Genomic DNA, 10706 nt, shown 5'->3' on the forward strand with positions numbered 1-10706 from the left:
TGTGTTTGAATGTCAGTGGGAGATATTTTTTGGAGGAATAAAAAACAAACAAAGTTTCTAATCCTCTGGAATTTACAAATTTTACTTTGAAAGTTAAGCTAGGCAGCTGATAGCTAAATGTAAACAAAATACCAAGCTAAAATACATAACGCTAGCTTATTTCAACACGTCTACGAAAGGTTTTTCAAAGCATACGAAGACTAAGCATATTAAAACCCTTTTTGCTAGCTAGTTTTACATACATGCGCTTTCTAACAGACAGTCTACTTTTTATGCCGCTCTCTTCTTTTTTAATGTACAACGGAGAACCAAAAAACTGAGTGAGTACTATTTTAAGAAATCTAATAAGTTACACTAGAACGTTATCCATAAATTTGGTTAGTTTCATATAGTTTTACTTACAAATACAATGGCTCCATTTTAATTCTGACCTGAGAAAGTGCTGACTAAGGAAAAAAATCGTTATAATTATGCGAAATTGGGAAAGCCAATAATATTTCAATGTCAAGTCAACGATACCAGAGTATTATTCGCTAACATCTCTCATATACAAATAACAAAAACCCTGGGGACGAAGGGTGGGTAATTAATGCCTCTAATAAGATTTCAAAGGCATTGTTGTTGCATCAGTTGGCTTTATACGCAATAATTTTATATGTCTTTGTGCCGCATTAAGCAGATTTCTTTTGCCAGAAAACTTTTAAAAGCAAGGTAAGGGCTAATCAAAAAAATTATAGTTGTCAAATATTTATAAGGTCCTTTTTTATATTTTTCAGTTTGATTTGGATGCCCAGTATGATATTCAAGATTATTTAAGTTTAAAACAAGAGCTTCAGTTCTTCTGCATATCTATTCCACGCCCCTTTACCTCCCCACTTGTTTGTTAATATTCGACAGTGGCTAGCTATATTTACGCATTAAAAAACCGATGTGCGGCAATTTGAGGCGGATTCAGAGAGCCTGCAATTATAAATTTTACAACACTTAACCATATTTGAACGATTTTGTACCCATACCTATTTTAAGACTGTAGCACTGGTCCTGTTTTTCTGTTTTTCCTGAGGAATCTTTATCGAAAGAGTTTTAGATGGCTGCAGAAATCCCCGACTTGTTACGAAAATGGTAATACTGGACACACGCTCTTTTTTATAAGAAAACGAAACTTCTAACTAGGCTGTCATTATTCTTAATTCTATATAATTTTACATAATAGATCTATTGTTTTTAACTAAAATCCAAGTATGATATTCTTATAAGCCATATTTTCATAAAACAAAAAGTGGATTTTAGAATTTGTATTAAAAATAACTGTGTATCACATGATTTTGGTAGGTTTCATCTTACTTAAATAAAACAGGCTGTCGCAAACAGGCCACGACACGAAAACAAATTCTAAATGCATTTTACATCCAAGGAAAACCCTAAAATAATTCCAATACAAAGCGTACCTTTTACATGTCGCTACTAGAAATTATGTCTGAAAAAACTATATTTAAAGTTTTACATAAGAATTGAATAAACACAGCTTAAGATTTATTTAACCAGTAGACCAAGAATCTATGGCGACAAGTATGTGGGTAATTATAATGCACATAGAAAGAAATACAATGCACATAGAAAGAAAATATACATATTAACATACATATTATATATAGCACTTTTAAGCTTTCCTTATTTTACCATGCGACTGAAATATGTGATCCTGAAATTTAACGTTGAAAACAAAGGTAAGAGATTATTACAATTTTCATTTCACTTATATTTTAGCATTACGAGTTATTGGGTCGTTAGCAAAGAATTGAGAGGCCTTGGACAAGGAAACGAGTGTCATTTTATCTAAAAAATCTATGTTAATCAATTCAACTTTATAATATCTATGCATTGATAAAGTTTGAAAACACATCCCCTTAACAGGTCTAAAATTACTGATGACAGAAAGTGTCAAAAAAAATTATTTCCTAAATATGACATCATAATTTATGCAGATAATTACATCTAAAATTCATATGTGAATATCTTTGAGAACGAAAAAAGCCTTGGTAACCAATTTTTTAAGCTCTATAGTATAAGTCCGACAAATTAACGATATGAAATTCCACAAAATAACATCCTATTAAGTGTCATTTAAAAAATTTAGCAAAACCCTTGTTATTCAACTATTTGTAATCTCTTCTTGTCCCGATTTGTAATCTCTTTTTGTCCCGATTTTAAATCTCTTCTTGTCTTGATTTGTTTCAAATCTGCTCTAATTTATGATGCTAAACCCCCCTCTTCCTAATGAAACTGAGTACATATGGATGTTAGTAAATTGATAGGCAAGTAGGATAAAAAAGTGAATGACGTTAGTTATTACATTCTTATAACAATTTGTACACAATGTGTAAAATTACTTGGTAACCAGGCTAAAATTTGACTTGAAGAAATTAACTTTTCTCTTGACCAACTGTTAATCAATGAGTCGTCATGGTATCAGACGTGACGTCATGGCAGACAAGTGATTTTTTCACTATTTTAAAATTTTTACGATCTCTGAAATAAGAAAGTAATAATAAATAATACGTTGCGTTCTCACTTTGTACCCTATTCTTGTTAATAGAGTTTTACTCTTTTCATAAGAAAAACAACAACAACAACAACAACAACAACAAAAACAAAGAATACTAATTACAGTCTTAACAGATATAGATTTTGGTTTCACGACATCATTAGCTAATATGCTTGCTTAAAATATTTTATAACTTTACGGTAAAGGTCAATGATTACCTAGAACATAGAAGTTTCGAATTGCAGTAAAACAAGTGAAGGCGTTGACACAAATTAGAATAAAAAATACTACACAATGAGGGAGAGATAAGAACTGTGGTGAAGGAATTGAAAATCCGGAGAATAATGCACGTTGCACTACAAGTTGGGGTGGAGGTGGTTAATGGTCTGGTCAAAAGGGATTAGAAACAGCTCCTACTTTAATAGTCTGTCTGTTATGAACGTTAGAATCATGTTTATGTTATTTGAATAACATTTCGACGTGATAAAAGACTAAAAATTGTATTTGTAAAGTTGTACGTAGTAACATGCTATTGAGTTCAATTCATTCTGATTAGCTAATATTACCAGTGAAAGGTGCTTTTTTGAAGTCATGGTAAAATGATTTCATTCTTATACCTTTTCAATTTCTCTCTCTTTGTTTACAAAATAGTGTGGAGTGATAAAATAACAAGTTAGAGTTTGCACAGAAGAACAGCCATTTTTTCTGACACTAAAAATAACCTTTTTTTACGGTTTTACTATAGTTAAAAAAATTAGGTAACGCTGAAGTTAAAGCTTCAAACATAAACAAACATTAAAACGTTTTTATTAATGTATTAAAATTAAAAACCCTAAAAACATACAATATCTCTACCGATCTCTCTTGATTTCTCTTAAAGTCGATTCAACAAGTTCCTTGCTCTTATCAGGCTAATCACATAATTAACCAGTCTTCTAAACCTCCTGACAGTGCTCTAAATAAAATTACAAAACAAAGCCATAATTAGCTGACTAGTTGATAAGCAATAATACAATAGTATCATATATATTACTAAGAGAGAAAATCACTTTTAATTAAATTTCAAACAGTTCTTGGAATAATTTGAAAGCAACTAAAAACGATGTATTAAATTTTGATGTCAAAAATCGAACGACACTTTGTGGTTGAATATTGAACATGGTTAGTTTATATTTTAACTAAAGGATAATCTTAAATGGAAAGTACAGTTTGTTTTATAATATATATGACTTGAACTATGGTGGAAAAGAATTGACAGAGATAGATAACGTTTGCAGTATGTACACAATAATTCTGTTATCGATAAACTAAAATCAATACATACATTTTTGAAGCCCTGACCCTCATCATAGATGAACACTGTGGTTCTACTATTCATCTGGCAAAGTTGAAATGAGCTTTGGACCTGCAAATAAAATGATTCAATACATGAATTTATTTTTCTTTTCAAAAAAGAGAAATTTAATGGGAAGTTGAACCAGTATGCACCTACTTCTGCAGGTAACGCAAACTCTCTCTTGCAATACTCTTGGCAAGTCATGGTACTCTTTTTCAGTGATGTGATGTGTTTTGTATATTATTACCATCAAACCAGACTAGCATTAAACTAAATTAAAAACATAATATACAGCTTCAAAACTTGCCTTGATTATATGTGTGATTACAACAATTTAGGCGCACCCATTCCTGCTCCCCCTCCTTCTGTGTTCAACTTTTCATTCCATATCTGGTGGATTTAGGAAACGACTTCAGTGAGGAAACTCGAGGAGAGGAATTTAGAATGTAGTAGTGAAGTGAACTTTAATCCCATTTTGTGTTGCCTTTTATAACTAATCTTAAAATTCAAGTTTTTCGACAGGTTGAATACAACTTCAAATGCTGTGAAATTAATGTTATTGCACTACTGTTCAAGTTGAAAAAAGCGTATGGGTTGCAAGGAACTTACAGCAAGGTATGCGGGTAGCCTCATGTGTATTTCTTTTTTCTTTGATTCTATATTATAATACCCGTATACGTCTGTTCGTCCGTTCGTCTGTCTATCACGCAAAATAGTAGCTTAGCTGCGCAGGTAGCGAGACGCACGCAATGCGGTATAAAAAGGACGGGCGAATCGGTGGATTTTTCCACGGGCTAACGACTAGTTTAAAATAAATCCTTAAATAAAAACTATTGATATATCAAACTGTTTTTTTTAAAGGTTTTATTCACATCACTAGTAACAATGCTAGAAATAGAACAACACTATAAACAAAAATCTTAAAAATTTGTTTTCATTCACAGCTAACCTACCATTTTATGTCGTATTTTTTGTTTTGTTTTGTTTTAAACGCAAATGAAAATATTTCAATTCCGCAAAATACATAGCCGGAATAAGCATACGAACATGTTAACGAGGTTAGTTTAATTTTTTAATTTGTCAGCGAAGTGATGTACATATAGTTTGTTTACCTTTATTATTTCTCAAGTTAACTTGTCAAATGGGCAAATTATAAACTTTTGTTAAAAAAATAGAACATGGCACTTATTTTATTCCCATTGGGCTTATTAAAATTACTGGTTTATATCTTTTTCTAGTGTTTAGCTAGCTAGCTATTGTTTTTCTTATAACTATGGTTTGGATTTTTTGAAACATCTGTAAAATACATTATGACTTGGCTATCCCTTTCCTCCAAGGCTATCCTAAGCATGTTGGGTTGGTGGTAGTAGAGTGAATGTTGGTCTTCATCATGTTATATATTCAACAAAAAGTGCAATGCAATCACCCAAGATAGTACTCATAAGTATCCTTGTGCCTTGGTTATTTAAAAATATGGCCTGTAAGAATGTTATGGTTGGAGCTACAGATAATTGTTGTTGTTTTTTAAATTCACAAAATGTTCTGTCAATAGGTAGTATTTCTATAAGTATTGCCAGTAATATTATATTTGTAAGTTTTGCCAGATTGTTATTCCAGGTAAAGTATAACTATGGGTATTGTAATTTATTTGTACGTAAAAGCAATGATCAAAAACTTTGTATATAAAAATAATTTTATTAAGGGGTGGTCTTCTTAGACAAAGCTGATAGAATTAACATAAAAACTTTTCTGTATTATGCTTGTTGAGTTTCTGAATTTAAGGTACTGTAAGGGGTAATAGATTTTTTATACAGAAAACGATGTATTTAAATGAAATGATAATCCATAGGCAATTTTCGGGGGAGGGGGAAGGGGGTGATTCGTTCCAAAGCTAAGAGAATTGTAGATGAACAAACCGCTCACGATTTGTTTCAAGTCACATCTTGTGTCAATGCAATAATGTTTAGCCAGGTAAGGTAGGCAGCTCTCCTTTAGATATGTTTAGTACTTGATCAATTTACCACAATAACTTATAACCTATCAGTTATATGGCCTAAGAAAGTTAAGAAATTTTTAAATAAAATAAACAGCCTTACATGTTCAAGAAATGATAAACCTACAATACTGATATGAATCTAAACAGACAAACCAAAACAATAAACAATTTGTGATTACTGAGTACACTGGGTTGAACCAAAATATGTTTATTATAAATGTATATTAAATGGAAAGGTTAAAGTATATTAGCAGGGGAGTGTGACAATAATAACGATACATAGCTGGGCAGCACATCATCGCTGAGTACATGCTAGGTATAACATTCAACCTATAATATATGGCTATGAAAAGCTGGGTAACTTTTTTAGGAAAATAATTATAACCTATATAATTATAATATATAAATTATATTCATATAAGGTATATGAAGTTTTAGTGAACTAGGTAAACATTTTATAACTCACAGTATAAAAAATATAAACTTTTTGTAGGAGTAAGAAACAAGAAGTTTGTTGGCTAGTTAGCTATAGCTAGCCAACATTAAAGTTGCCATAAATACACAATTAATATCAACAATAGTTCATATTTTTTGTCACACTACCACTACTATGCCCTCAATATACTTTTATCCACTACGATCCTTTCAACGCGGCAGTTGAAAATTATAAAACCAACATTTGTTTATAACTAAGTTCAGGACAGCTAGTAAGCAACTTGGCGTCCTGAACTTTATCTAAACTAATCGTTTTCATGCAATGTTTTGATTTTTTTGCCACCACGGTTAATCAGTAAAGGCGATAATGAGATAAGTTAATTACAAAAGAAGTGTATTTTGGGTAGTATTCTATAATTCATTTTATGGATGGTATAATAAAAACAAGGGAGTACATACATGTCAAAGATATACAAGAGAAATAACTAGCTACTTTTGACAAACACAGTTTGAAAACATTAACTTTTTTTGCCAGATTTTTTTTCGTAACTACAACTAATTATAAACATCTGACATTTAATATTACTCTCAACCCCACTTAGGTTGGCCTCGGAGTGTCCCATGTGTAACTTTTATTGTTACTTGGCAGATCTAACATCCACAACATATTAACAGCCACGTTTTCATGTTTGGGCACGCAGTTAATTGCTGACACCAGCTATATGGATTGTTGAAACGTGCTCTTTCATGATAAAGCCCCCATTTGTTTTAAATGACCTATGTAGTTAGGCATCACAATTTGAGAGTTTTAATTATATAGTTTTCAATCATCTTGTAGCTACAATGGCGCGCCAAAATGAACAGTACAGTACATCAGAGTATTTTTGAGTATAAACCGGATAATTTAGAAAGGTAAATACAAGGCGAATGTTTGGCAATTTTTAGTAGATCATAGCAGTCTAACGTAAAAACACTGTAAAATAGTTGGTCACTAGTGGAAAAATCCGAGAAGCCGCCCGTCCTTTATATATCGCAGCTTTAGATTATTTTTTCGCCAGTGGACGAAAAATTGCATTCTTTGTCAGACGGAAAAGGCTATAACCGTGGAACCTCCACGCCTAAAAAAACGTTCTAGTTACCACGGAACATTCTGGCTTCTAAAAAAATATCGTCTCCCTGATGCGCTATTAGTTTTGAAATATAAGACAGCATACTATATTATAAAAAAGAATTCGACTTTCGGAATGCGAGAATAAATTTAGGTGAGCAGATTTTATGTGTTTTGTGTGGCTCCATACAACGCCCTGTCAAAATAAACTGTTAACCAATCAGATCATGGCATTTTTTCAAGTTACCCATAATATATGATGATATATAGCATTGAAGGTCGCAGCATGCTGATGTCAGCATCAGGGAGCATGCAACTAAACAATGCTCATTATCACGTGATCTGACGGCGAGAGTTAAAAATGTAAAGGTGAAGGCAAACAAAAGTTGATATAATCGACACTGAGCTTTATTTGGTTAACAATTATGCGAAAAACAGAGAAGCATTGCTCTATCAATGTAGTATAACTTTGGATATGGACTATGTTTAAGATAAATGGACTTTAGGAAAGAATTTGCTAAATCAAAAGTTTCAAAATATCAGATACGTGACAGATAAGAATACAGATACAGAGAGTTGGCTTTTTTCCTTGTAAACAAAGCTAGACTTGTGGTTGGGTTAACACGCATTGTTTTGTAAAGAAATTTCTGAACATTCCTGGGAAAAACGCGCTGAGTCATTCTTTGCATAGCCCCTACATAATACACATTACCCTCAATATAATGGAAAGTATTAAAACTAAATATTATTTCCATAGCAATAAGGAGATACTTATGTTGAGAATACATAATGGCTAATTTTAAGTAGTTCGGGATGATTACTTTATCATATGACTATTTTGAACTGGTAGAAAAAACTTCCATTTGGAAATAATAATTGTTCATTTTCTTTCTTGAAGAATCAAAGTAAGGTTTTTAAATATAATTTTTTCTACTCTGTTTAGTATCACGATTTTTTGTCTATTTTACTTTTTGTGTTTATAGCAAAAAATATATATTAAAGAGAATCGTACTAAGAGAAAGAAAAACTGCCAAAGTTTTAGTTTCGTGTCGTGCTTAACTGATGCAATGTAAAGAATATTTGGCAGAGGACTTCCTCTGAGTAAATTTGTTTAAAGGAAAAAACTAAATTTGGTCTGGAATATTTTCAACTACCGTGTCAGATTTTTATAATAGCGTTTTATTTGCCGCGACGATGTGATGATGTGTCTGCCAATTCTTTAAGTCTTATACATGTCCAGACATTTGGATATTATACAACCCTTAGGTTCCTATTAATTGCGCAAACTTATGAAAAATGGCAAAACCGATTTCCCCCTTTTTTAAATTAGCCTGAGAATGGTAGTTTAAGGCAATTTTTTATCATTTTATCACGCAAGATATGTAAAAACCGATGAATTAAGAGAATTAATTGTATTATAAACAGGCGGTGATGTTTTGAGCTTCTGATCTCCTTACAGAAAGCTGATATAAGCGAAAGTTTATTGCTACAAATTTGTTCCATTTATGACATCATAATATCATAATATGTTCGAAAAACTACGAACCACGAAGGTTAAGAACAAAACGAAGCATCCTACTGAACTACGACACAAAATCACTTTTTTTCAATCCAAAAACACACAAAAAAACTATAAAAACATCCACAGCCTAAAGAGTCAAACGAACACTTTCTATGTGTTTGTCAATGTATTTAATTAAGGATATCAGTCAATCGAAGGATCGTTTCATAATTACTTATCAGTGAATTTCCTCTCAATAATGACGTTAAAAATGTCAAATCGAAAAATTGTGATTTCTAGACTCTGATGGGCTAATAAAAACTTTTCGTTTCAATCCGTTTTAATTCAAACAATAAGTTGAAATAGTTATTTTACCTTTTCTTGAATAGGTAGCCAAATTAAAGCATTTTTCTTACCTTATTCCGTGCTAATACAATTAGTACTTGAGTGGAAATTAACCTTGGCATGCCGCAAAATATTTTTGTTTGGAAACTTCTCCAAAACCTTGTTAGGCGAAAAATGACTAATTTTTTAAATCGTATTTTTTAGCATCACAGATTGAAATTTGTACCAACATTGAAAAAGCTTTAAATTCATAAGATATATAAGGTTTTTTGTTTAACTTCTCCTTTAAAACTTCGGCTAGCTGCAAGGTTTGCACAAATAGACAATTTTTTTCTGAAGGGATTTGAACCTCATATTGACATAGAACAGATCTGTGTATAGGAAAAAACATAAGAATCTATTTACAAAAACGACTAATATGTACTACAATGACAGGTATAACACAAGTTAAAATTAAGAAGTTTGTATAATATAAGAAGTGTCAATGTATTTTCGTTTATCCTACAGATCTTGCAGGCGATTTAAGAGCTTCCTTGCCCGCATCAGGTGAATTATGTATTTAACAACCCGGCGGAATCTTGAATTTTCAACAATAGAATTCTAGATAAAAAGGAAAACAGAATATAAATAAATACACGATTTCAAGTTTTAATAATATAGCTTTGAAAGAACAGTTTTAAAATAAAGCCCAGCAGATGTTTTCTTCTTAATTTTGCCTCATCTCTGCGCATTAAGGTTCCCTAAGTGAGTTATTTAACAGTTCTACTTAGACATATTCGGTTGGACGTTTAAAACATTGTACATATAAATTTTCATATTATATGTTTTAGAGCTGCTTGCTGTTATAATTTTCCATAATTATTCAAACGTTTAAGCCCAATAAGGATTTTTGAAAAAAATGAAAATTCAGTGACAACATTTAAAGCTATCTCATGTGAAATCAACTTGCCATTAAGTGGGAGGTAAGCATTAAGCAGTAATTAAGAAGGGTCACTTAAAGCCCAATCTGGATAGGTCTTATAAGATTAATAATCCACAGAACCTATTTGATGCAGCTTGGATTGGTGATCTAGGCCTAAACCTGGACAAAAAACTTTAAGTATTTTTTAATTTCAGTGATACAGTGATACATGCATTATATATTGTTGGCTTTCAAATCCAATCCCTCCCTTTTATCCTCCTTTTTAAGAGTATATTCAAAGTTCTGATACACTTTACCACTGAAAACAGTATGATTCTGATTGCAAAGTGAGGCAGAGCTTGAAGTAATCTAGAGACACTGTTACCCCATCTGCCACTTTATAACATAGCAACATACGTTTTGTAATGATTGATTCTCTTCATATACAAACACATTCTGTCGATTACTTGTTTGGCAAAATACAAAACAAGCCTCTTTCTATAAAAAAATGGTATACTGCTATATTTAATTTTAATTAT

The 10706-nt window shown here is 31.6% G+C and overlaps 1 long non-coding RNA gene across 3 annotated transcripts; it reads right to left on the reverse strand.

Annotated features, from left to right (window-relative positions):
* Positions 1-3336: 3336 nt before the first annotated feature.
* On the reverse strand, positions 3337-6031 carry LOC130633925 (uncharacterized). 3 transcript variants are annotated; one of them, XR_008982138.1, is made up of 4 exons: positions 5978-6031; positions 4038-4151; positions 3870-3950; positions 3337-3500 (listed from the first exon to the last, which is right to left on the reverse strand). It is a non-coding gene; the product is annotated as an uncharacterized LOC130633925 (long non-coding RNA). The 3 variants fall into 3 exon arrangements; XR_008982139.1 differs by lacking the exon at positions 5978-6031 and adding an exon at positions 4835-4868; XR_008982136.1 differs by lacking the exon at positions 5978-6031 and adding an exon at positions 4491-4637.
* Positions 6032-10706: the final 4675 nt, after the last annotated feature.

This window comes from Hydractinia symbiolongicarpus, chromosome 1, assembly GCF_029227915.1.
Source record: "Hydractinia symbiolongicarpus strain clone_291-10 chromosome 1, HSymV2.1, whole genome shotgun sequence".
NCBI lineage: Eukaryota > Metazoa > Cnidaria > Hydrozoa > Anthoathecata > Hydractiniidae > Hydractinia > Hydractinia symbiolongicarpus.